General features: G+C 37.6%; 1 long non-coding RNA gene across 1 annotated transcript; it reads right to left on the reverse strand.

The window, feature by feature from the left end:
- Window positions 1–789: 789 nt before the first annotated feature.
- Window positions 790–23,567, reverse strand: LOC135290875 (uncharacterized). Its single transcript, XR_010353702.1, has 3 exons — window positions 23,438–23,567; window positions 6,006–6,109; window positions 790–924 (listed from the first exon to the last, which is right to left on the reverse strand). It is a non-coding gene; the product is annotated as an uncharacterized LOC135290875 (long non-coding RNA).
- Window positions 23,568–23,939: the final 372 nt, after the last annotated feature.

The raw sequence follows: 23,939 nt of genomic DNA on the forward strand, positions 1-23,939 counted from the left end.
GTTTTTGTTTTTCCCACTCAGGGGTTCTTTCTAGGGAATTTTCCTGAAAGACTTGAAAGGCTTATTCAGAAACTGCCAAATAATACTTGCATCTGTCTGTAACACTTGTACCTATCTGCTATGTGTACTGGAAAAATGACAAATGGCTCTCAAAAGGGTGTATGAGTGTCAATGTATATGTAAGGGTAAAAATACAGTGCTATTCTTGAAAAATAATTAAAATTAAGATTTTAAGCAGGACATATACTAATTAAACAGCTTAAAGTATTATTGGAAAACTAATAATAGAATAGCAGCAATTTTGGTTGTATAAAAATGATAAGTAAACTTAGAAAAACTCTAATGAGAATGAGGTGTCATTTTTTTATGATGAGGTTGGTTTTTGAAATGAATAACAGGAGCTGAAATGGTGCAGTTGTGCACAGGAGCTTTGCAGCTGTACTTGTAGCAGCTCTGATGGAAAATGCTTTGGTGGCAGCTGCTATGGTGTTAATGTGGTGGTCAGCACGGTGGCTGGTGTAGTTTCAGTAGCCCTTTTCTTCTCTTTTCTGGTTCTTGCTAAATTTGTACTGTCTTCTTGTTGTCGGTGGAACTTCTAGACTGGTGATGAAGCCTTCCCCTAGAACAGTGCTAGAGATGGTGGTTGATGTTGTCAGAGTAGTAACAGTTACTTGATAGAGCTGCACTGTATAGGCAGAGCTAAAGTTTACTGTCGGTGGCTCTTTCCTGGGGCACTGATGTCTGGATCTTTTATGCCACTTATCATCATTGTTGAACTTTTCTTTCTTGGTCTTTTGGCCTGCCAGTTGTTTTGGGCTAGGGAGTTGCTTTCTGATGCAGGCTTCTGGATAGGCCGTAGTGCAGGCAGCTGCCATATTGAAGGTAGGCACTTCAGGAACTCAGGTGGGCAGGGTTCTGGTTTCCCTGGAAGAGGTGTGGTCAAAGGCAGAAGGGACCTAGAGGCAGAGCTTAATGACAGAATGTCGACTGAGGTGGATGTCATGACATAATGGTGGTTAGTAGGTGATTCAAAATGGCAGTTGTTGGATTGTATGGCAGGGTGGTGTTTAAGAATGCATTTGCTGTTGGGATGATGGTTAGTGGGATGGTCAGCAAAGGAGAATTGAGGAGACGGCTCAGAAAAAGGTAGGATGGACTGGGAGGGATAGAAGATAGTGTGGCCATTGCTACCTTGGGCCCCAAGTAAAGGAGTTGGAGGTGGACAGGGGGCGGTGGAGTAACAGGGTGAATCAATGCTTCCTCCAAGCACACTAGCAATATCAGCCCTGTATCCCACTCTGGGGTAGTCCGAAGGGTGAGAAGGAGGAGACAACAAAATGGCAGAAGTGGCAGTCTGCATGGGCACCTGTGTCTGTGACAGGCTCCAATCTCATGTCCTGCTCCTAGGGTTAGTGGAAGGGGACACAGTCCTCAGTTGGGTAGGATCGGTTGAACAAGGTTCGCGACACTTTTGGTTAGTTTCAAAAGTCTCAAGGATTATGTGAAAGATGGAAAGTATGTGGGGTGCTAGGGAGTCCCTCTTAGCTGTTCATTCATTAAGCTTCACCCCCCACTGAGTCCCAAAAATCAGCCTTGGTGATATTAGAGGCTGTAGTGTCGGGAAAGTTCTGGGAGACCCACTTGGTGATGTCTTTAAGTTCCTACTTCTCGATCTCCCTCCCATGGGCTGTCAGGATAAACTTAAATGTCTATAAAGCTCCTTCTCTACAGATGACATTCTGGAACCCATCCTGGGGAAGTTGAATTAGATGGAATATGCCCCCCTGGGTAATTAGGTCGATGAGTGGAATGTCTCCCTTTTCACTCTCCTATTTACAATGTACTCTCTGTGGGTTGCTGCTCCTTCAGACACCCACTGCTGAATCACTCTCATGCCAGGCTCCATGAAAAACTTCACAGCAAAAAGGAGATTGCCAATTGGTATCTCCCACTGACACAATCCTGACAGGTCACTCGCTATGAGGGTCTCCCTCACTATGCTGCCTTTTCTGGCGTCACTTGTCGTGGCTTTGGCTTCTGCGACCCCAGGATGGTGTCAGCCAGGAGCAGCGGCTAAGTAGAAGGACTGGCATGACTGGGTTTCCCAAAACAGATGAACTTTAGTAAGGAGAAAATAACAGAGGGACACCGAGCACAGTATGGGGCTAACCACAAAAGGTAGGAACAGGGGCAATACAACAATATATACATGGAGGATTTAAGGGCAGATCTGAAGGCAGGGATCCAGTTATAAACTAGGATTAGGAACATGTAAAACAATGCAGCAAATAATAACCAATCAGGAGGGGAGAACTGGGGAACGTTCTAGAAACATAACCTTGTAGGGATGGTTTTGCCAACATATTAACTCTCATGGGGCACTGTTGTTAGGTTTCCTTGCCCTGTCTAAACAAGCTGTTCTCCCTCCCAGTGTCTGCCTTCCTTCCTAGGGTCTGAAGCTAAAGCCTGCTGCATGGTCAGCCAAGGCCAACTGTTTGCTAGACCTTGAGGGACACACTCTAACAATTACCACCCCTGAACCAGGCTACACACTGGAGGAGGAGGGGTTGCTCAACAGACCTCTGGAACTTTCACAAATGCAAGTATGTTCAGTTTGTCATTGATTGGTGGGATTTGGTCCACATTTGTTTTTTTACTGTAAACGTTCATAATGTAAATATGAAATGTTTTACTTTTTTTTGGATGCCAAAATTTTTAAAGAGGGTCATTTTTACAAATGAATGAGCATATATTGATAAAAATACTTGCTATGACTCTAATTAAGTGCTGATTTTACATGCTTAGAGCCAGGGATGGTATTTTTTAAATCTAGTGGTGTTCGGCATGAATGAAAGGCACGTTAAAGTTCATAGAAGCAGATGTCAATACATCAGGAGCTCACTATGAAGAGAAACTTCAGTCTCTCTGCCATAACCACATGACAAAGGGTAGCAAAGATTTTTTAATGCATGACTTGTCAGGGTGCAAGCCTGACACGTGCCTTGTGGTGGGGCCTCAAGCAGTGATATAGCCATCCCTTAGTACTGCAACCATGTTATATTCCTGTGCTTATTTTCAAGTCTACTCTATAGAATCAGTGTTATAAGAAAAAAAAAAACACTGAGCAAAACCACAGAGGAAAGAGAACTCAGCAGCTCTTAATAAATATTAAAATAAAATTAAAATTCAAAATCTTGAGGTTTCAAAAACTTCAGGAAAAGAGCACAAAAATTAAACAATACCAGATTTTCTTCTCATAAACTTTTCCAACTTTATTATTGAAGCCCATTTTATTTGTGGACTATTTGAAAATATTAAGCAATTCGCTAGATTTTATTAATTTTTTGAAACATTGAATTGATGAAGCAAATATAGACACAATTTTATTCATTCTTTAACTCTGTGAAGTTCCAAAGATTTTCTTTTATCACAGTGGCATGATAATTTTCATTGCCAAATTATTGTGACAAATTAAAAACAATATTAAAAGTGGAATTAAGTAGTATTAGTATGTAGGTACAACTTGGTTTTTAGACATGATTTGTTTGGCTTCTGAGCAAGGAGCACAAGAAAACACAGCATGTGCTGGTAACACTTGATTTTTAAAGTTGTTGTGCAATGGTAAGAGTGGCCATTACACCTATGAGTACAGTTAAACATATTTTAGTGTCTGCTCACTGTTAATGAATTCTCTCTGGAACTTCTAGGATTTTTATCTTGCAGTATTAGCAATTAGAAGGCCAAAACTGATTGATTGGTTTGGTATGGAATTAGACATTTTTTCTGCCTTCAGTAAAAATCAGAACAATAAGACTTTTTAAAAATCAAAATTAAAAATATGTATTTAGTTTTCTTCCATACAAGGTCCATTGTGAAACCAGATCTTTCACTGGTATTCAGAGTTTTCTCTTGGAACATAGCGTAAAACAGTTTAAGGGCAGTATTGTGGATTAGGAAGTACATAATATGTGGTGTAAAAACTTGATGACATTCAGAAATAACTATCTAAATTACATTTTAATTTTTCTTTTTTGTGGTCAAATGTCTCAGACTAAAAAATTCAGTTTAAACAAAATCATTATCAAAGTGATTTATTGGTTTATTAGCAACACTTAATTCACATGCAATCATTAAATTATGCATTTATTATCAATGTCAATAAAAGAAAAGAATACATCTAAGGAGCAAAGATAATAGTAGTGGTGCAAAAATATTTTTCCCCAAATAAGCAGTTTGACATAAGCCCTTCTTGTTGATTTGTTATTAGTGCAATTTTCTAAATTGTTTCCAGATTTTTGGTTGATTGTTTTGTTTTTGAGGAGTTTTCTCTTGAAACATCTTCATTCCTCCATTCAGTTACAAATACAGAAAACCTAGGAAGTTACTGTGTAAAAAGTGTATTATCTCCATACATCCACTGATTCTCATTGATGCATTTGTTTTTTTGTTTTTCTTTTGTGGGGCATCAGTTTTTCAGTTCAAGTAAATTAAAAGATCTAATAAAAGACATATTGTAATTAAGTTATTTGCTTTCCTTTTTGGTCTGAACAAAAATCTTGTTGTGTTTAAGAAGCGCTGATTTATTAAATAAATATGGTTTTGTTGAAGAAAAAACTAACTTTCATTTATATCTAAAAGTAAAATTAATATATCTACTCATGAAGTAATTGCTTTTTTGCAATATTTTATTAGTCGCCTAATAAGGGGGTTTTAAAAGGTAGTGAAACCTTCTGCTGGCAAAGACATTTCCATTGCTTGAAAAAGTCTTGATGTAAGTCTTCAAAATACACATTTTAGAGGCCTTGATTTTGTTTTGTTAAACTCTTTTTTGCCATGTCTGATTTTGAAATGAAGATGTAAGAGAAAACAAAGGAGATAGCCTGCAGAGTTTATGCTCATTTAGAAACTTAGGGTCACTCAAAATTTTCATCAGAGTAAAGCATTTCCCGGAGTATGTTAAATGTCTTTGTTCTGTTCATGGGCTTAAACTCAGGATTAAGACAAGCCCACAGAAATTATAAAACTTCTAGTAATAACTTTGGATCCTAGCTAAACTGCATCTTATTGTACTGTAAACATGTTCTCCCATCTTACCATATGCCTTTTCATTTTTATCTAAAAATTGGCCATCTCATTGTAAGGGTCAAACCAGCCAAGCATTGCTATCTTTGCTTTATTATTTCTATCTAAGGAATTTATGCTTATGATCCATTTTGACTTTATATAGCATCTTTGTACCAATTAAATTCACTTCAAACTAAAGTTATTGTACTTGACTGCATAAATGTGCCTTAATTACATGAATAGAACTATAGCCAGATCCCTGAATCAGTGCGAATTAAAACATCATTTCGCAGCCAAACAGAAACATGTTCCCAATCACTGCACTTGAATTACTGTTATATAGCTTGGGGCTTGTATTAAAATCACTGAATAATTGCAATCAGATTATTATAATCAAGTACAGGAGTAGTAATTACAGGTTACAGTCATTTTAAGCTGCCCTAAAAGTCCCATATACTTATCATATGCATATTAAAAGTTTATGTTAGTGATAAAATTAATGAACAGCATTGTAAGCGCCTGTCTCTGAGATAGGTGTCACAGATCTTACCCTACAGAGAGTTGATTTTGCAAAGCAAGGACACTCAGCCTATTTACATTCTTTTTTTGTGTGTTCTCATCAGAAAGTTATCAACAAGTATGGGGGAAAAAATCCTCCATCTATTTTCAGCATAATCTGCTGCTTTACTCCATCCAAATTTTTTTACAAAAGAATGTTGCCATTTGTCGTTGTAAGATTTCACCAGGAGCATTGTTTACATCTATTTATTACACTCACTAGTGAGACAGTATTAACTCAAGAGAGCTGAGCAAAAGACAAAATATCAAACTTGTCAGCATTTAGACATTAGAGACATAAACATGAAGTTTTATGTCTGGAGGAGAGCACAGAGTAGAAATTAATTTAGGATACAAAGAGTAAGTATTAAAACTTTTCGAACCTGCTTCCTGTGCTTCTTTTGAAGAGGCCATGCAGTAAATAGGTGCTTCTGATTTCTTGAGGGATTCATTAAAAATGGAAATCCATGCCATATTAATATTCTGACTGAAAGAGAAAAAGAAGAAAAAGGACAAAAATCTTTCTATTTTAACAATAATCATCTTGGTTTTTAAATCAAATTATGAATATTAAATAAGAGATAAGAACTGTATGGTGATGGTCTGAGTCTAAAATTAGATCCTGAGCTGAAATAATCACGAGGCCTCTTATTGCAGAGCAACATCTTATGAACATGCATACTAACCTCAAAATCATTTAATAATGATTGTATAAGAGAAAGGAAACATAAGTGCAGGAGGAAGGCTAGCAGGAGCAAACACAGTGAACATGCAGAGGGACCACATGAAGAAGCATGATGTTGGGGATTTCGTATCACACCAAGGTGTCAAAGGACATTTTCTCAGGGTCTTTATTCAGACAGTTAGCAGGAGATTAATATAAGACAATTAAATGTGAATGAATAAGAAAAATTTGCAAAGATAGACCACCAGATTATTCCTTTTCTTGTTTCAGACTTATTCTAGCCACCACAACAGCCAGCATAAGCCAGAAAAAAAGGTCAGCCAAACACTCAGATGCTGCTGTTGGTAAGTTACATGCTATGTTTCAGTATCTGGGTTGTAGAGAAGCCAAGTTCACCCTTTGGTTGCCCAGAGTGGCTGGCTCAAGATGCTGAACAAGGCAAAAAAGCAGTAAGCAACATGAATGGGATTGAAACACATGCCCCAGAAGAAGGAGGTTTGGTCCAATGGGATAACAAAATCTCAGGACTGGCCAGTGAGCTTTAGAGCTTATAAAATATGTACTGTAATTTATGAACATGATTTTTATAAATTCACTTTGCAAAAAATAGATACCTGTTTAATTACTGAGGTGTAACATCTGCAGTGAGATCCAACCATGTCATCTTCCGAGAGCTCGGAAGAGGTTCAGGAGTCTGGGAAGCCTGGTTCTCACTCATTACAGTATTGCATTCAGCTTAGATGAACAGGTTGGCTTGGGTGCTAGGAAAGATGATGCTTCTAACCAGTGTGTAACAAGAGGACTTAGATAAATGGATACACCAGAGAATTCTTCTTTAAAAATGGTGTCTAGCAAATACTTTATGATACAATGGTTTACAATATCACCATTAATGAAACATATCTCAGTAAAAAGGACAGTTGCATGGATTTTCACTTGCAAACCATAGTAAGGTCAATTATTTCCAAAAGACTGCTGACATGTACTTCACCTCATCCCCATAACACACATTAAAGTTTTATGTTTTTCTCCAAGAAGCTCACTTAGGAAAAATTATGACTGTAAAAACATTGCATGGGAAAAAAAAGAAAGGATAAACCTAAAAGTTTAAACTGCCCGCAGAGGTCAGGAACATTCCCATAGTGTAAATAATCATGGTTTATTGGTATTGAAGGGTATCTACAGCTGCAGAGAAAAAGTATTGCTCTCTTCCCAAGCAGCAGGAATAGCCCTTCTGGACTCTCTTGTTTCATCTTGTGGATTCACAAGTCTCTGCATTTTGAAATGTTTTTAGCAAGAACATGGCACTTACAGGGTTTAGATCTGACATGTCACAACTACAGTTAAGGGTGAAGTCCGAAGGACTTAATGTATCATGGACTGTTATGTTCACAAAGTTAGTTTATTTGTTCAAAATACTTCAGTGCCTTTGTGTTAGGAGACTTGCTGGATTTGGAGAACTCTGTGGAGAACCATGGAGAAGTGATGGGTGTTTAATGAGCAGCAGTTGTCACTGGAGTGCAGGGGATTCGTCATGAGGAACACCCCACTTGCTGTATGACTGGTCCTGTGAATATGAGCTAGTAGAGATGTGAAAGTGGAAGTTTCTGGCAGGCTTCTATCTGAAGTGCATCTGCCGTGCGGCTCGTCCTCCCCCAAGGTCAGGCAGAGACAAGCTTCTCTGCTGCCATGGCTTCTGCAGGTGCGTCCCACAGCCTGTAACCTGATTCTATCTCATCTTTCTCTTTGAGAAATAACAATTTCTTTGTAATTTTCAGTGTCCTACAGCTTTCCATAGGTCCAAGGAACGTTAGTTTTCATCCAAGTGGAATCTCATATGAGGAAAATTTAGGCAAATAAATTTGTTCTGATCTTTGTAATTCTGTGTATAACATGGAATGTTCCTAAAATTGTAGCATCTAAGCTTAACTCTTGTCATATGAAAGAAAAACAGATGGAAAAGCACAAAACTAATATGACTCTTCAGTCTGAAATGGTTTTGCATCTCTGTCAGTCAGAGGTGAATTTGGTGGTCCACTGAGAAGAATTTTCTGTACCATCCTTTCGGATGTCTGCACAGCAATGTCCCTTTTCTTTATCCATTTTGTTGAGTATTCATGGGGTATTTTTGTAATTTTAGGCAGAAAAGTGTGGTGGAAAACATACAAGGGACAATTGTTTTGCAAGATGCAAGAAAAAAAAAATTACTCCAGTTAACCTATTCAAAACATGCTGATTAGAGAGAAATCTCTCTGATGCTGGTTTGGTTTTTTTTAGAACAAATTAGAAAGTAAATTAATTCCCACTACTCAACTGCATATCTAAGGAATTGTTTTATACACAGCTTCCTGGGAATTATTGATTGGCACTGAGACAATATTGCAAGCGTACTTTATATTATACTTGTGTGTTTTTATATGTTGCTGTTTTGGTAAATGCATCCACAATAACCACAATCAGATGGTTCTGCATTTATTATGAAATTAAGCACAGTTTCACTGGAATTGCAAAGGATTCTAAGCTTCCAAAACATAATTGCATTATGCTTCATGAGAAAACTGCTTTCAAGGCCTTGCCACCTGAATTTTAGAAAAATGTCCTCATGCAGTCCCTCTTCGAATTAGCTGGATTTGGAGGAGTAGGCTCAGTTTGATCAAATTAGGACTTCAAGTTGTGTTGACAAAACAGAAGTTTCTACTAGTGTTTGTAGAATCTTCAACTTAATCAATCTTATAGGACTAAAATGTGTTAAATTCAAAGTATAATCTACAGAGAAGACAAAAGTATCAGAAGGTTCTGGTCCTGGAACTAGATTGCATCTGTTCTACTCAATCTGGGACTGCTCGGTCTGCCATTAATGTCTGCTGTTGATTAAAGATGGAATTCTTTTGGTTTTAGAAAAATATTTTAGAACATGGCCATTACTGACTTTGAGAAAAGTTTTTTAATACCAAGGAGTAGACAAAAGCTTGAATATTGTCGGGGAATGTAGTGTTACACTATTTCTGAAAGTTACATCAGTGATCCTGTAAGCATACTGAGGATCTATCACCTTGTGATATACCTGAATCAATGATGTGGCACTGCTCTACATTGTAGAGCTTTCAATTTAATACTGAATGGTCAAAACAAATTAAATTAGTATTACTTATTTTTTCAGATGTGTATATGAACACCTTTTCCTTTAGGCCTACTGCCTATGTTGCTCATGAACCATTATGGAAACAGGATGCAATGGTTAAAGATTAAAAATCTAAGACTAATAGAAATTATGTGAATGGCCTTAGGATATCTGAGGTGAACCCCAGCATTTAGAAGAATGAAAAATACTCTTAGGTTCCCTTAAAGCCAGCACAATAAGTATGTTATTCAAGGTTAATCTCTCTACAATCTCTCTCCTGGCTCCAAGCCACTATGCCAGCTGTGTTGCAGATGTGTGACCTGTGGACTCACAAAAAAATAGTGGAACTCCTTGTCCCTATCAAAGTCTGGTTTGAGGAGTGGTTCTACTAATCAGGTTTGTCCATTTTGTCCGCACCAGTGCATAACATTTGAAATACAAAGCTTGCTCCATTCCTCTGGAGATTGAGTCTCTGTTTCCTCTATAGACAGTTTCCTCTGTAGAAATTATAGCACTTCAGTGAATTCACCTAATAATTGATGGAGGGACATGTTCCTCTGATTTACAGATTAACCTCTAAATCTTAGTAAATCTGAATTTTAGTTAGTTTGATTACTTCGTTCTGCCCTCAAGTCTCTCAGGCCTACAGTTTTAACCTTGCTCACATTCTCTGAAACTTCAGGATTTTGATTATTACCCAGTTGATAGCAGTAGTGTTTTAGAGGAAATTTAACAACAATTTTCAAGTTTCTACTGAAAATTACTAAATATGAGAAAAGACAGGATGCTTTCCTCACAGTAAATTTTTGTCCACAACAGCACAATAAGTGTATGTTAAACTCTTTCCAACATGAAGGTCGTGAAAACAGACCATGTAAATCAGCTTGTGGTCAACTCCTTCTTTTGGTGCTCAAAAATACCAAGACAAAATATCCACAATTACATTTCTGAAGACTTCACTGGCACCTTCATTCACCTTTCTTAATTTTTCACCAATATATAGCTGTCAGATACTGTATCTTAATAATGAGAACATAGTATTGAATTTATAAATTGTTGATAATGCTTTGGTACAATCTGGTGTAGCAGAAGCTAAAGTCCTCTACCATTTAAATCATATCCAAATGCATATTAGCAACAGTAGGCCTTAAGCAATCAAGTTTCTCTAAAACAGAAAATTCCCCCCAGTTTCTCTTTGTTGGAATTATGATGATCATTCCACTTTCAAAACAGGAAATGCAAAAATAACAAATAAACTTTTTTATTCTCTCTGACAGAAAAAATCCTACCACACAAACAGACCTTTAGAAGGGGTCTAATTTAGATTTCACCAGCATTCTCCTGATAGACAATGATGATAAATTGTTATCTTAAATATAATCTGTCATTTAGTACAACAATAAAATTGAATGAGAATCAAGTCTGCTACTCAACAGAATGATGGGGGAGGGATGGGGGAGGAACAGCAGAATAAATAACTGGAGTTTAGTGGAGATATTTAAAAAATACCAGTTATGTATTTCTAGTGACTTGAGTTTTTTAATGTTTCACCATGTTCTTAATCCAGCAAAAACATCTAAAACTAGCACAATAATTTGAAAGATATGGTGTAAAAAATCAAGCAGAAAAACTTGAAGGAGCAAGTCTCCCCGATGAAGCTGTGTGCTATTGATTAACACTACTTTTTGAAATGTTAATTAGTTTTACACTTAGCAGGTTGTCATTGTCTAAAAGGGCATAGGAACAAACCTTTCAGTGAAAACTGAGAAGTTTTTAACTCTTTCATGAGAGGAATTGGTGCACATTCCTTTGCTTTCAATAGCATCAGGAGCAGACAAGAATTAATTAGCTTTGGTGATCAGTAAGATAAAAGAATGTATCTGAATTAGTTAGCAATGACAAGAGGATGAAAGAAATATGAAGTAAATCAAGATGTACAAAGCAGTTACTGTCCATGAAGTAACTTGATCCTCTTTATCAGGACAGACAACTTAGCCAAAATATTAAATTATTTTCCCATAAGAATGATGTCTATCAATGTTTGCAACTGCTTTATTCATTTAAGTGCAAGTTGATGGTGCATTGAAGACTGTAATGTATGGAAAATTGAAAGAAATAGAAGGAATGAGATAATGATGATGTAAGAATATGTTTTTTCATGCTGCATTCCAATTTAAGTAATTACCAGGAAATCTTTGAAGAAATGGGGGGAGCAAGGGTGTAAATATATTTTCCTCATATTTTTCTGCGCTTCTAATGAACTAAAATCTGGAATAAAATAAAAGAATTTCTAAGTTGGCAACTCCTCCTGTGCATCATAAATGGACCACAGTCTGCCCGATAATGCCTCAAATGTGAAGCTAGGGATTTATCAGCCTGACATGAAAAATCAAAGTGCAGGGAGATAAGCCACCCGAGCTGACTTATCACATAGTACAGTGACCAGCGGAACATAAAGCACTGTTCTACCTTCACTCCCCAAAAGTCACATCCCTGTAGCCCAGAGGGCACCAGGCTATGTTGCTCCCTGTTTAGAATTTGTTTCAGCAGACTCAGCGCAGTCTGGAAGTACAGCATATTTCTTGCACGCTAAGATCATATATACATTTTCAATTACCAGAGAAGTGCAAAAATGTGATGCTAAATTTGAATTAGATAAACCCATAAGCACTCATTTGGGTTTCAGATTGGCCACAAAGCTCAGAGAACTTGGCAAAGAAGAGGCACTTCCCACTATCTGTGCTAAGGGAGTGGTATCCTCTCATGAGGAAATAGTCTTGGCTTGTCCCTGTAGTTTGCTGAACACCTTTCTATATTACTGCAATTTGCGGCATTTGACAAATTTCAGCAAAAATATAAATTCTTTTACTGGTTCAAGTTTCCATGTGAAGATTTCAACCAGTTTCATTTTGCAGACAGGCCAAATTGTTTCCAAATGCAGAATTTGTAATGTAGAGGATATTTTTTTCCCTCAAGGGTTATTCTGTGGTAGTGGTTACTCTGTGGATAACATTATCTGTCCTGTGAAATATTTTACTTTTTTTTGTCAAGTGTCTTTTCCCCTCTTCGCATGAGGTTGCGAAATTAGTACATTCCAAGTAAACTTTGGCTGAATTTAAAAGACTTAACTATGAAACATGATACATTGGAAAATCCCTTCATATAAATTCATAATTTTCCCAGAAAAAGTCAGCTTGTAGAAATATGACATGTAACTTAAAATCTGGAGAGTACTCTATTTTATTTAAAAAAATAACCTTATTGTGTCCATAAGTGCAAAAATTTCAAGTCTTTATTCTTTTCCTAGAGAAACAAAAAATATGGAAATGTTTTTAGAAGCTACATAAGCTGCGTCATCTGTGCACAATGTAGGTATAATACTGCATTGATCAGCAACTATAATGTAAAAGATAACTTGTGAGAGTTTTTTATGCTTCTCAGTACTATAAAAGAGTGTGAGTGGATTTTAAACATTTTGATTAGCACCACCAAGATTTTAATGCTTTATTTGAACAGGTTGCTATAGGGCAAACACATTTGGTAGACAAGGAAAATGAAAGCATGGGCATCAGGTTCCCTGTTTTCTATTAAGTAATGTTGCAAAGTAAGCAGAAGTTGGATTCAGATATCAGATAATTATCTCCACACTATGTGTCACAGTAAATAATTTTAATTGGTTTAACTTCAGGGACCATTACTGGCCTAATTAGAAACATGAAAAGGCTACAAGTATTAGAAAATATCCTGAAGGCATGAGAACATTAGCAATTCTGTCAAGCCATTTTTAAAATAGTACACAGTAGCAGTCACATTTCACTAAAAAGCAGCTTAGTTGAAAGGTACTTTTTAGGAAAATGGTACTTGTGTACAAAATATTGGTTTTGTAATGTGAGAACTTGATGGGCAAGCATGGAGAATTTGTAATGCTTGACATATACTAATCTGATCCTGAATTCTGTTTTTAAAGACATGGATTAACTTTGTTCAGCACAGGAATTATGAGAGATTGGGTACCATAAGGAAGTTCCCTTGGTTAAAAGAATAAAAAATAAAATAAGATAAAGCACCAGGTTATGTGGTGTTTAGAAGGATGGGATGTTATGAAAATTTTCAGCAAAATTATGTCAGCCTCTTAGTGCTTTGGTGAAGCTTAGTAAAAATGTCTTTTGAGCTTTTCACTCTTCAACTCAGCCTCAAGGTTTTGGATCTTCTGTAAGTATCCACACACCAAATGAGATCATGAGTTGTATTGAATAACACCTTCTGGTTTAAACACTTCTCTCTGTTGCATTTAAAAACTTCCTAGCCTCTAAGAAAAGACCCTATGGCTTAGAGGTCTGCTCTTTGACTCCTCTGTAACTGAAAGCCAACAGGCAAGCAGGGTTAGTTCAAGGAGGAGTTATTTAATAGAGGTCAGATCTCAGTGTTAACTTCCTTACTCTTGTAAAATCCCAGATACAGAGCTTTACTTCATTTGCACTCAGCTGATTTATGTAAACATTACGAACCATTTTAAAAAGCCTTTACTTTAATGAGCATATGGTTGCTTCAGATTTGCTCTGTCACTATGTTTGATTTGTCTCCAGTGCTTACTAATCCTTTTACAGGTGTTGCTTGCTTTTTAGATGTTGCTGAGCATGACTATATAAGTTAGAATTGTGCATGAGAGAGAGAGGTTGAAGAAAGGAAGGAAAACATGCTAGTGAATAAAAAACTCATTTTCTGTTTTATCTGGATATGTTTTTCAGTTGGGTCCTTATTCTCTCTTTTGTAGAATTTTATATAATATGCCTGAGGTAGCACAATATATACTACAGAGGAAAATTTTTATGACAGCCTTAAGGGAATGAATAATGTTATGCTATATGTTTACCAATACAGGCAGGATAAAATCTTGTGTGGGAGGAACAATGATAGAGACTGCCAAACACCTACAGTGTTTTACTACTGGAGAAGAGGTTCAAAGATTTAAGCAGGTCATACAGCTTGAAGAGTTGATTAATACCTGCCAAATAACGAATATTTCTGTTGATGATGAATCCCTTAAAGCTATGCATATGTAAAATATATGCATAATCTATTCATGATTAATCTCTATTCTTTTATTAACCAGTTGGAATTCCAATATACACATGCATAGCCAAGAATAAATTTCCAGCATTGCTCATCTATATCTTAATCCTATTCATTAAGTTCATTATGTAGGCTGTACCTCACCTAACAAGTAAACTCCTTTTTTATTTTTATCTAATTGCAGTGACCATTATTTTTTATCATAAAAGACATATTTAGTATATCTTTTCAATAACTCTGTTTTGTCAGGACTTTCTTGCCCACTAATAAACAAAACAGATTCAATTTTTGCAGAGTCTTTGCCCAATATAGCTTTATTCTGCCTGATCTTTTGTTTGTTTATGCCTAAAAATGCCTTAGTAAGGCATAATCTGAGAAGCCAAATATACTATATAAGGATACATAGTTTTTTACTATATGTTTTTTTCAGACATTTTCTGTTCCTCCTCTAGTACCCCCTGATTTACATTTTTGAAGACCATTACCTATTGAATAAAAATTCCCATTGATTTAGCAAAGGTTTTTCTGGTACAAGAGTGCTTACTGTGCTTAAACTGTGAAAAAGACCAATAGATCATGCATGAGATTAAAAAATAATTTTACCTAGTCCATTGGTGTAAATACAAGAAAGCAGTGAAAGTGCTGAAACTGCTGAAACTTAGACACACATTAGGTAGTGAATGAATACGTAAAGCTTTGATTTCGTCAAACTAATGGATATACCAGCGTAGTCACATAAGAATTAAAATGAAGTGTTTCAGCAAAATGTTTTTTTTGTTTGTCCTGGCTTGTAAAGTAGGCATATATTCTATTTTGCCATCTGTTGGGGGTTGGGCAGTTTTTTCTTATCTCTTTCAAGAACAATGACACTGCCAGGAAGATAATCTCCTGCTAATGGGCTATATGGTGTCCTGGCCTGTAAAATAGGCATGTATTCTTTTTTTGCCATCTGTTGGGGGTTGGGCAGTTTTTCTTATCTCTTTCAAGAACAATGACACTGCCAGGAAGATAATCTCCTGCTGATGGGCTATTGAATTACTCACTGTGGCTGGTAAGATTAGTTACATCATCCCATTGAGAGATGCTCCACCCAGAGGGAGGAGCCAAGCATCCCTGACACCATAAAACAAGCATTTCTGAGACCACAGACAGCCTTCTTTGCTGGATTTCCGAGAGGAATCAGGAACCAAGGCCCAGCTGCTCCTTCGCCGCATTTTCGGAAGGGATCTACACCCTTCTGCAGATCGCCGCTCCAGAAGGAGCAGCCACCTTTTGGCTGGACTGCTATCAGCACCCTGACTTCTCAGGGTGTCAGGTTTTTTCTCACTCTGCCAGTGGTTGTTTTGCTTGTACTAAATTACATTGTTATTTAGTTTTTTTTCTTCCTAGTAAAGAACTGTTATTCCCGTTCCCATATCTTTGCCTGAGAGCCCTTTTTAATTCTGAAGTTGTGATAATTCGGAGGGAGGGGTTTACCTTCTCCATTTCACAGGAGGCTTTTGCCTTCCTTCACAGGCTCCTGTCTTTTCAAACCAAGACATTGTTACTGCTTAGTTTTCCAGTTATATATTGTGAGAGGTTTTAATGGTACCTAGTATCTTTTTGTTCTTAATCTGAAAAGGTACAGCAGCAGCAGCGGAGTATACAAGAAAGTGGCTTGTGATATGTAGTGAGAGGTTCCCTTTAATGACCTCAGTGAAAAATTCCAGAGGCAGAGTGCAGAACACCCAGCTGTGCACAAGAAATGACCTTATGGTGAGGTTTGGATGGAGCCCCTGTACCACAGGCTGACCTCCCCCTCTGCCCTCATCCAGCTGACAAAGGAATTGTCTTTTGGCACTCACCCATGGTCTGGGTTGCATGTTTTGAAACCACCATACCCACATGATCTCAGAGCAGCCTCTGAATGTCTCCCTGTTTTCTTCACATAAAGAGGATGAAGATATACTTCATATGTTTATATTACATATAAAGATAAATATATGTTTGCACATAACTTAAGATCTGAAAATCACATGTAATATTGACAATAAGAAAAGTTCCAGCAGGTTTCCACAGAAGATCACACAAACTAGAAGGACAAGCCAACAATTCATTAAATAGAAAATGCAATTCCAGTTATATTACGATCATAAAGGACTAGTGGCATGGATTTCCAATTTCCCCTAGTGTGGGGAGACTACTGCTGCCTGTGGGACCATAGAAACACAGAAGGTTGGAAGGGACCTTCAAGATCATCTGCTTCATCCATCAACCTAGCACCACTACAATCACCTCTAAACCATATCCCTAGGCCACACACAGACACCTTTTGAACACCTCTAGAGACAGTGACTCCACCACCTCCCGGGCCACTTATCCCACCTAACCACACTTGCCACAATTTCAGTGATTCTTTTTTTTTTTTTTTTTTAATATCTAATCTGAACATCCCCTGGCACTACTCAAGGCTATTTCCTGTCATTCTTTCACTTGAGCCAGGACAGAAGAGATGGATCCCCCATCAATAAAACCTCCTAGTTATAAAGATCATGGGGCAGTCCATCCTGGAAATGTGTATTCTTCCTTCACCTTAGTGAAGGGCTATGTATAAAACAGAAGAAATCTGGCTGAGTGACACCAGAGGGATGGAAGGAGACCAGAACCTTGTTCTTGATCTGTCTTTCTGTGAACTTACAGTTCTAAACAGCAGAACAACAAACTACTGGGCAATAACTCCAAATCACCTTGGGCAAAACCCTTCCCAAGGCTCTGCCAGATGTTCGAGAGCATTTTTGGGCAGACACTGTAGCCTATGTGCACAACTCTGGAGGCAGAACAATGGACGTTCTATGGATTTAGAGGCATGCTTGCAAACACTCTGTGTATGTGCCTGATAGCAGAAGCATACTGCCCTTGGGCAGTTAGCATGAGAAAGTTTGCCAACTGCATCTGACAGAAAAGGATGTAAAAGAACATGGTCTGAAGATGCTAGAAGAGGATGTGAAGATGTTCTGCTGATATTGCTGACAAGCTAAGCTAAGCCAAGATATGTTTAAGAAATGCTCTTTGTTTTATGCACAGTGCTTTGTTAACCAATCAAACACTTTTCCATGTTGCTTGAACCCTTGAAAACCATATAAATGTACCCTGAACCTAACAATAAATGAACATTGATCATACTTCTATGAAGATTCAATCTTTGACTCCGGAGGCTCCTTTCCTTTTGCCCCCTACCCCTACTCTCTCTTTCATAAGCCAGACTCAGGTCAAAGCTGTGAGTCCCACATCTTTCTGTCAGCCAGCAAACACTGTCCCAGAATGCCATAGGCCGCAGCCAGCCTTTGTCTCCCTGTGACAGGCCACATCACTGGGGCTGGAGCCAAGAACTGGTGTCCGTTTTAACTCTGTAACTTTCAGTCCACCTCCTCGCAGAAGGGATCTAATCTCTGACTGTATGGCTGAGCACAAGAAACTTTCATTCTATGATTTTTTTTCATTCTATGAACCTGGATCTGAAGTTGTGAAAGGCAGGATATGTCAACAACAGGACAGGCACTGTAAACTACCACAGGAAATCTTGGATAACAGCTCTGTCACACTTTTCAATACTCTGTAAAATGTAGTGAATCTATGGCTGTGTTGCTGAGGACAGGAAACCACCATGCTCTGGTCCTCTCCCTCTCTGGATTTGCAGCAGAAAAGGCAGGATAATATCAATAAATATTAAGACAGACAATATCAGTTTATCAGGAACATAACATTCTGTATACAGATAAGTTCATGTCCTCGAAGTGAGGTCTGTACACTTCCGATGTACTAGCCATTCTAGGGCAAAATCCTTAGGTCTATCCCAAAGGCCACTTCAAGACCTTCTGTAGATTATGCATCCTACAGAGCAGCTTTATGTGAATGTCTCTGGGAATTGGCAGTGTGAGTCTACATAGATATTTAGACTTTTTTTTTTTAACCAGAAGACTTACTAAGTGGCAGTTTTCCTCCTATAAGAAGACAGATATTTTGGTGTCCAGGTCAGGATCTGTCCTTAGCTGAAAGGATTTTCAAATGAGACAGAATTTCTCTTACTTGTGTCAAGCTAGTGCTTCACCCTCAATAAATGGGTATTATCTGTACTCATTTCTATATATACTTAGAAGTTGAAGATAAAGTGTCTCACAAAAGAAGGTTCAATTGGAAACCTGCCCTAGAAGACTAGTTAAATTCAGTGCTTAATACTGTGTTCTTGTTTTGTTGTCTGAAAAAAAAAAAAGGAAGAAAATAGATCTTCTTGAGAATAGATCCTTCTGCTAAGTTAGAATAACTCTTGAGGTCCATTGTAGACAATGCCATGACTACGTGGTGGTTGTGTGAAGTGTTAAGATATGATGAATCATGGAAAAGGAATATGGGAGAATGCAATATCTATCTTTCTCATGTTAGATAATTACCAAGTATCCTGGCTTGTACTCTGTAGGAATATGCTGGCCCCACCTTTAATTTCACCATGTTAATTCAGAGATGCTACTGCCTAAATAAAGATCCATTTAAAAACAAAATTCTTTCCTGCCAAATTTGAAAGTACGATTTCACCATCTATATAAATATAGAATTATACAAAACAATTTATCTTGACTTCTTTGTCTTTTCCTTCTTTCTGAAAATGCAGTAAGTTTTTTTATATTAAATTATTTTCTGTTCTGCTTTCCTGTCTGTCATAGATTGCAAATGGGGGTGTGTATTCTATAGCCATGTGTTAGAGGTAGAGTAGTTATCATGTGTTAATTGGGCCACCTGTTGAAACCAGGTGGGGCAGGTTTTTTTATCTCTTTCAGGACCCATCTCCCTCAGGGGAGACATCTTCTGTTAATGGGCTATTGAGTGTCCCTGCATGACTGATAAAATTACATTACTAATAAATTACTGCATTACTAACAAAATAAAATACAAGATACTCCACCCTGGGGGAAGAGCCAAGCATTCCTATCTAGATATAATCTGAGTTTTGGAACACCACAGGCAGCCTTTTCCGACTGGATTCCCAGAGGAGCAGCTTTCTTTTCAACTGGATTCCCAGAGAAAGACCAGGCCCATCTACACCACCACTGGATCTTCAGAGGGAAACTACACCCTTCTACAGGATCACTGCTTCAACATAAATACATGTGTCGCTCCAAGAGGACTGTAGTCGCCATTCAATCAGACTACTACCATCACCTTGACCAGCAGGGTGTCAAGTCGTATTCTGACTCTGTCAGTGTTGTTTTATATTACTGCATTTTTTTTTCCTGATAAAGAACTATTATTCCTACTCCCATATCTTTGCCTTAAAGCACCTTAATTTCAAAGCTATAATAGTTCAGAGAGAGGGGATTTACATTTTCCATTTCAAGAGAGGCTCCTGCCTTTCTTAGCAGACACCTGTCTTCTCAAAGCAAGACGCTGTCTAACTCATATTAATGTGACATTTATTGTTTCACTTCTGTGTGGCTGGTTTGCATTGGGAAGTGATTCTGCATTTTCAGCTAAGATAGAGCTGAATCAGGGTTTATATCTGTGAATGTCTCCAAGTTTCTTTATCTGTTCAAGGCAGCAGGTTTCTTATCTGACAGCCTTATAATTATGAAAGTAGCTGCATATTAATGATTTGGTGCTAACATAAACAACTGGCCTCAGAGAAATCTAATGAACTAACTTGCAGAATTTGATTTTGCCTAATTAAATATAAATAATGTTTAATGTTGTATGTGACAGGATTTTTCCAGAAACATAGGGATGTTTTTACATTACCAAAGGACAATTATGAGTGCAGAGTGAGTGCCATACTGAACATTATGAAGAGCTGCATGTTGTGCTTGTTTTCAGTAGTTATCCATCTATGTCTTTAAACAGAAAACAAAGATATTTAAGATCTAGTGCAGTCTGTGATCTCGGGTATCAGAAGATGCTTGTGCTGTGCATAACTACATGCTATTCTGAAGAGCTTTATCTCTTTCTCTCAAAGCAGGCTACTAGCTAGAAAAAAAAATCAATAAGGATTATTTTGGTATCCATCAAAACACCTTTTTTAAATGCTTTTCTGTTTTCTTCCTTTCTACACTGTTATGTATCAGCAATTTGAATTGTTACTGTTCATTAGATATAAACCAGATAGAGATGAATTATCAGATGCTGTGTCTCTTTTTCATTGCAGAGGAACATTTTGTAAGTGAAATCCAGAATAAAATGGACTTACAACTTTTCATATGTGTATGTATGAACTTGTGTGTGCTATGATTAAGAATCCAAGAAAGATGGACCTACTTACCTTTGGGAAAAGAGTACAGCAGCTATTTTTATTCCACTCTGCATTCCCCCATGGTGTTAGGGCAATTGAGGTAACTAAATCATTTAGCCCTCCCAGACTGCCTATGAATACGCACATCTCAATTTCCTGATTTCTACAAGTGCTTCTTAGAGGTAGAGAGGATTTAAAATTTTTCTCTGGGATCAGTGCTCTGAAGAAGGCTAGCCAATATTCAGACACCCGACTGAGCTATCAATAATTGAATAATGACATTAATTGAGGAAGATATCTTGGATAAGGGAACTGGAAACACCACAAGTGGACATTATCTTTTTTTGATGAAATGCCACCTCACCTCAACACCACATCTTTCCACTCTTCAGGAATTTTGAAAGAAAACCATGGTACTGAGTGGGTGAAGAGATGTAGTCAGCCAGAAAACAAAAAGTTTTGTTGTGTTTCTCATGCTTCTATGGGGATGTGAACACCTTTATCCTAAATTTTTTGTGTTGCATATTCTGAGAAATAAAAATTTGTTTTGAATATATTGTTTTACAGCTGTAAAATTGTCAGTATTTTCCTTACATGGATAAGTCCTCATACAACTGTACCTGATGGCAGAAAAATTTAAAAATGGGCTGTTACTCCATAGACAATATCTAAGAGGTTAAATCAAGCAAAAAGTGTTTGCTTTGCTCTCATACAGGACTTAGACAACAACTAGTTCTTACAGTTTCTCCAGGAATGCTGATAAATATAACTATTAGGAGAAAAGCATTTTCTATTCCAAACCGTGCTGCTTCTCAGCCAGGCCCAGTGAAGAACAGGTACTCTAAATTTCGGTCCTGTCTTCTGCCATATGTCAGTGCAGACCAAACATGTACTTTCAAATGGATGCAGATTTCATTTGAAGTGTGTTTACAACTGAGTTGGGATTTAAACAGATTTTATGGTACTGATATACATGAGACCAAGGCCAGGCTCAATACATCTTTGCTTGATGTGTTACCTCAGATGGGATTTCTTAGGTGGATTGTTAAGGCTGGGAATGGTACTGCTGGCATTATTTGTCTTTCAGCTTTTATGGCTGCTGCAACATTTGCTCATTTCTGCTCTTTTCTTTCACCTTGTGTTCCTGAAGGCTTATGCGGGTGACCCTGTGTAGTGGTTTTAGTCTGTTAGTTTGAGATTTTTTTTAGTTAATGTATTAATTAGTTTGGTGGCTTTAGTATGAATAGTAGTTGTTGGAGAAATTTACAATTGTGAAATTTCTCTTATTTTCTAAGAGTTTTTCTTATAGTTGTGTTTATGAATTATGTTAACTTACAGGGTATTAAAGATGCCTCCCATGCAAAACCATCACATTCCACCCCTCACCTCTGCAAAATACATGTGTTAAAAATTATTATCAAAATTACATTCCATATACAACCTCTACCTAGAATAATAAAAACTACTAAATTAAACAGAAGTGAAAAAATTTTACACTAACCTCCACGCCTAGATTTTTACCATAATTACAATAGAAACTTTTCATTCTGCTTAACCTTATGATCAAATACGTGCTTTGCCATTTATTTATTTCAATACATTTCAATATTTCAATATCCATATAGCATTCATCAATTGCTTGCATTCTCTATTAGAAGATTTGGCAGCTTCAGTTTGGAAGTGGGCAGAAACACCAGTTACATGTAGTGGTTTTGGTTTGCTAATTTGAGATTTTTTGGCTAACACACTAATTAGTGTGGTGGGTTTAGTGTTGGCTAGTTACTAGTGCACTCCTAGAACAGACTTACTTATTTTCTGCTGTGAGGTAGGATTAAGGGAAAGGCAAAGCAGGGTTAAAACTTTAAAATGTATAAAGAAAAATTTATTAACAGTAATTAAAAGAAAGAGTAATATGAATCAGAACAAAACCTTCAGGATACTTCTCCTTAATACTTTTTCAGGATACTTCCTTAAAACTTTTTCTTTCCCAATGATATTGTAAAGAAACAATACCTAAAATTTCAGTCAGTTTACTACCTCTAGAATAGTCTTTCTCCAGTTCACTTACAGAGAGGAGTCCTTTTTGATAATGTTATGGAGACTGCTTTACAAAAAACCAGTTCTCTTGTGGCTCTCAATTTCTATGAATAGCAGCCACCCAGAGAAATCTGCAATCATGAAAACCCTCCAATTTTTACACGCTTTTGCTATAGTTGTGTTTATGGGCTTATGAGGTACTGTTTTAAACATGAGCTGTTTAAAGGTAAAGGTTCTCATTATCTATCTCTGAAATCATCTTCATCTCTAGGAACAGAGATTTTCTTCTCTTCCTGGGGGCACAGAATCTTCATCACTCTTCTTTGTTCAAACTCCTGATAGGATCACAGCTACTTTAACCTCTGCTAACTTTAGCATAGAGACCTTTGCTCGATATCTACAATTTGAACACCTTTGTCTCCTCATACCTTCATGCACTATAGGAGGAAAAAAAAAAAAAATTCCTTCTCCATTTCTTTACAAGAGTATTTCAGCCTAAAACTAAAGGCATCTTCTCATCCCTCCCATCTGGGACTTGACTTCTTCACTGACCTCGGTGTCTTCATGTTGATCCTCTACGTGCCTGCACTCTGTCTTTTCTCTCACTCGAGGAAGGACAGAATCACTGAAAGTGTTAATATCTCACCTGGGGCCTGCAGATGGTCACCTGACCCCAGCTGGGCTCGGTGGCTTGTGGCGGGAGTTGCAGCTGAGGGGGCAGAAGCGAGGATCGCAGCAGCCAAGCCAGCACTTGGCCTGGGGTGGGGAGGGAGGGCTGACGGCTTGTCCTCTCTGTTTGCCAGCAGCCAGTTGTGGGGTGGGGCCCAGCGGGCACCCGCGGCAGGGGCTGCCCAGCCTGGCCTGGCTGAGACAGAGGCTGGGATGGACATGTTACCTTTTTGCCAGCTGGGGGGAAAGTTCTCAAGTTTTTTTAATCTTTAACATGTTTCTTCACAGAGGCGTGTACAGCTTTCTAGTGGTTCAAACAGATTGTCAGTCACACAGAAGCTTTGCATCACTTCTGAAAATGCTTCCCATTCAAAACCACCACACCCTGCAATCAATAGAAAAATTATGACTAAATGATACTAAAGAGAAAATATTAGTGAATATTTTGTTATTATATATTTTCTTTTTATAAAGAAGAC

This window comes from Passer domesticus, chromosome Z (genome assembly GCF_036417665.1).
Source record: "Passer domesticus isolate bPasDom1 chromosome Z, bPasDom1.hap1, whole genome shotgun sequence".
Taxonomy (NCBI): Eukaryota; Metazoa; Chordata; class Aves; order Passeriformes; family Passeridae; genus Passer; species Passer domesticus.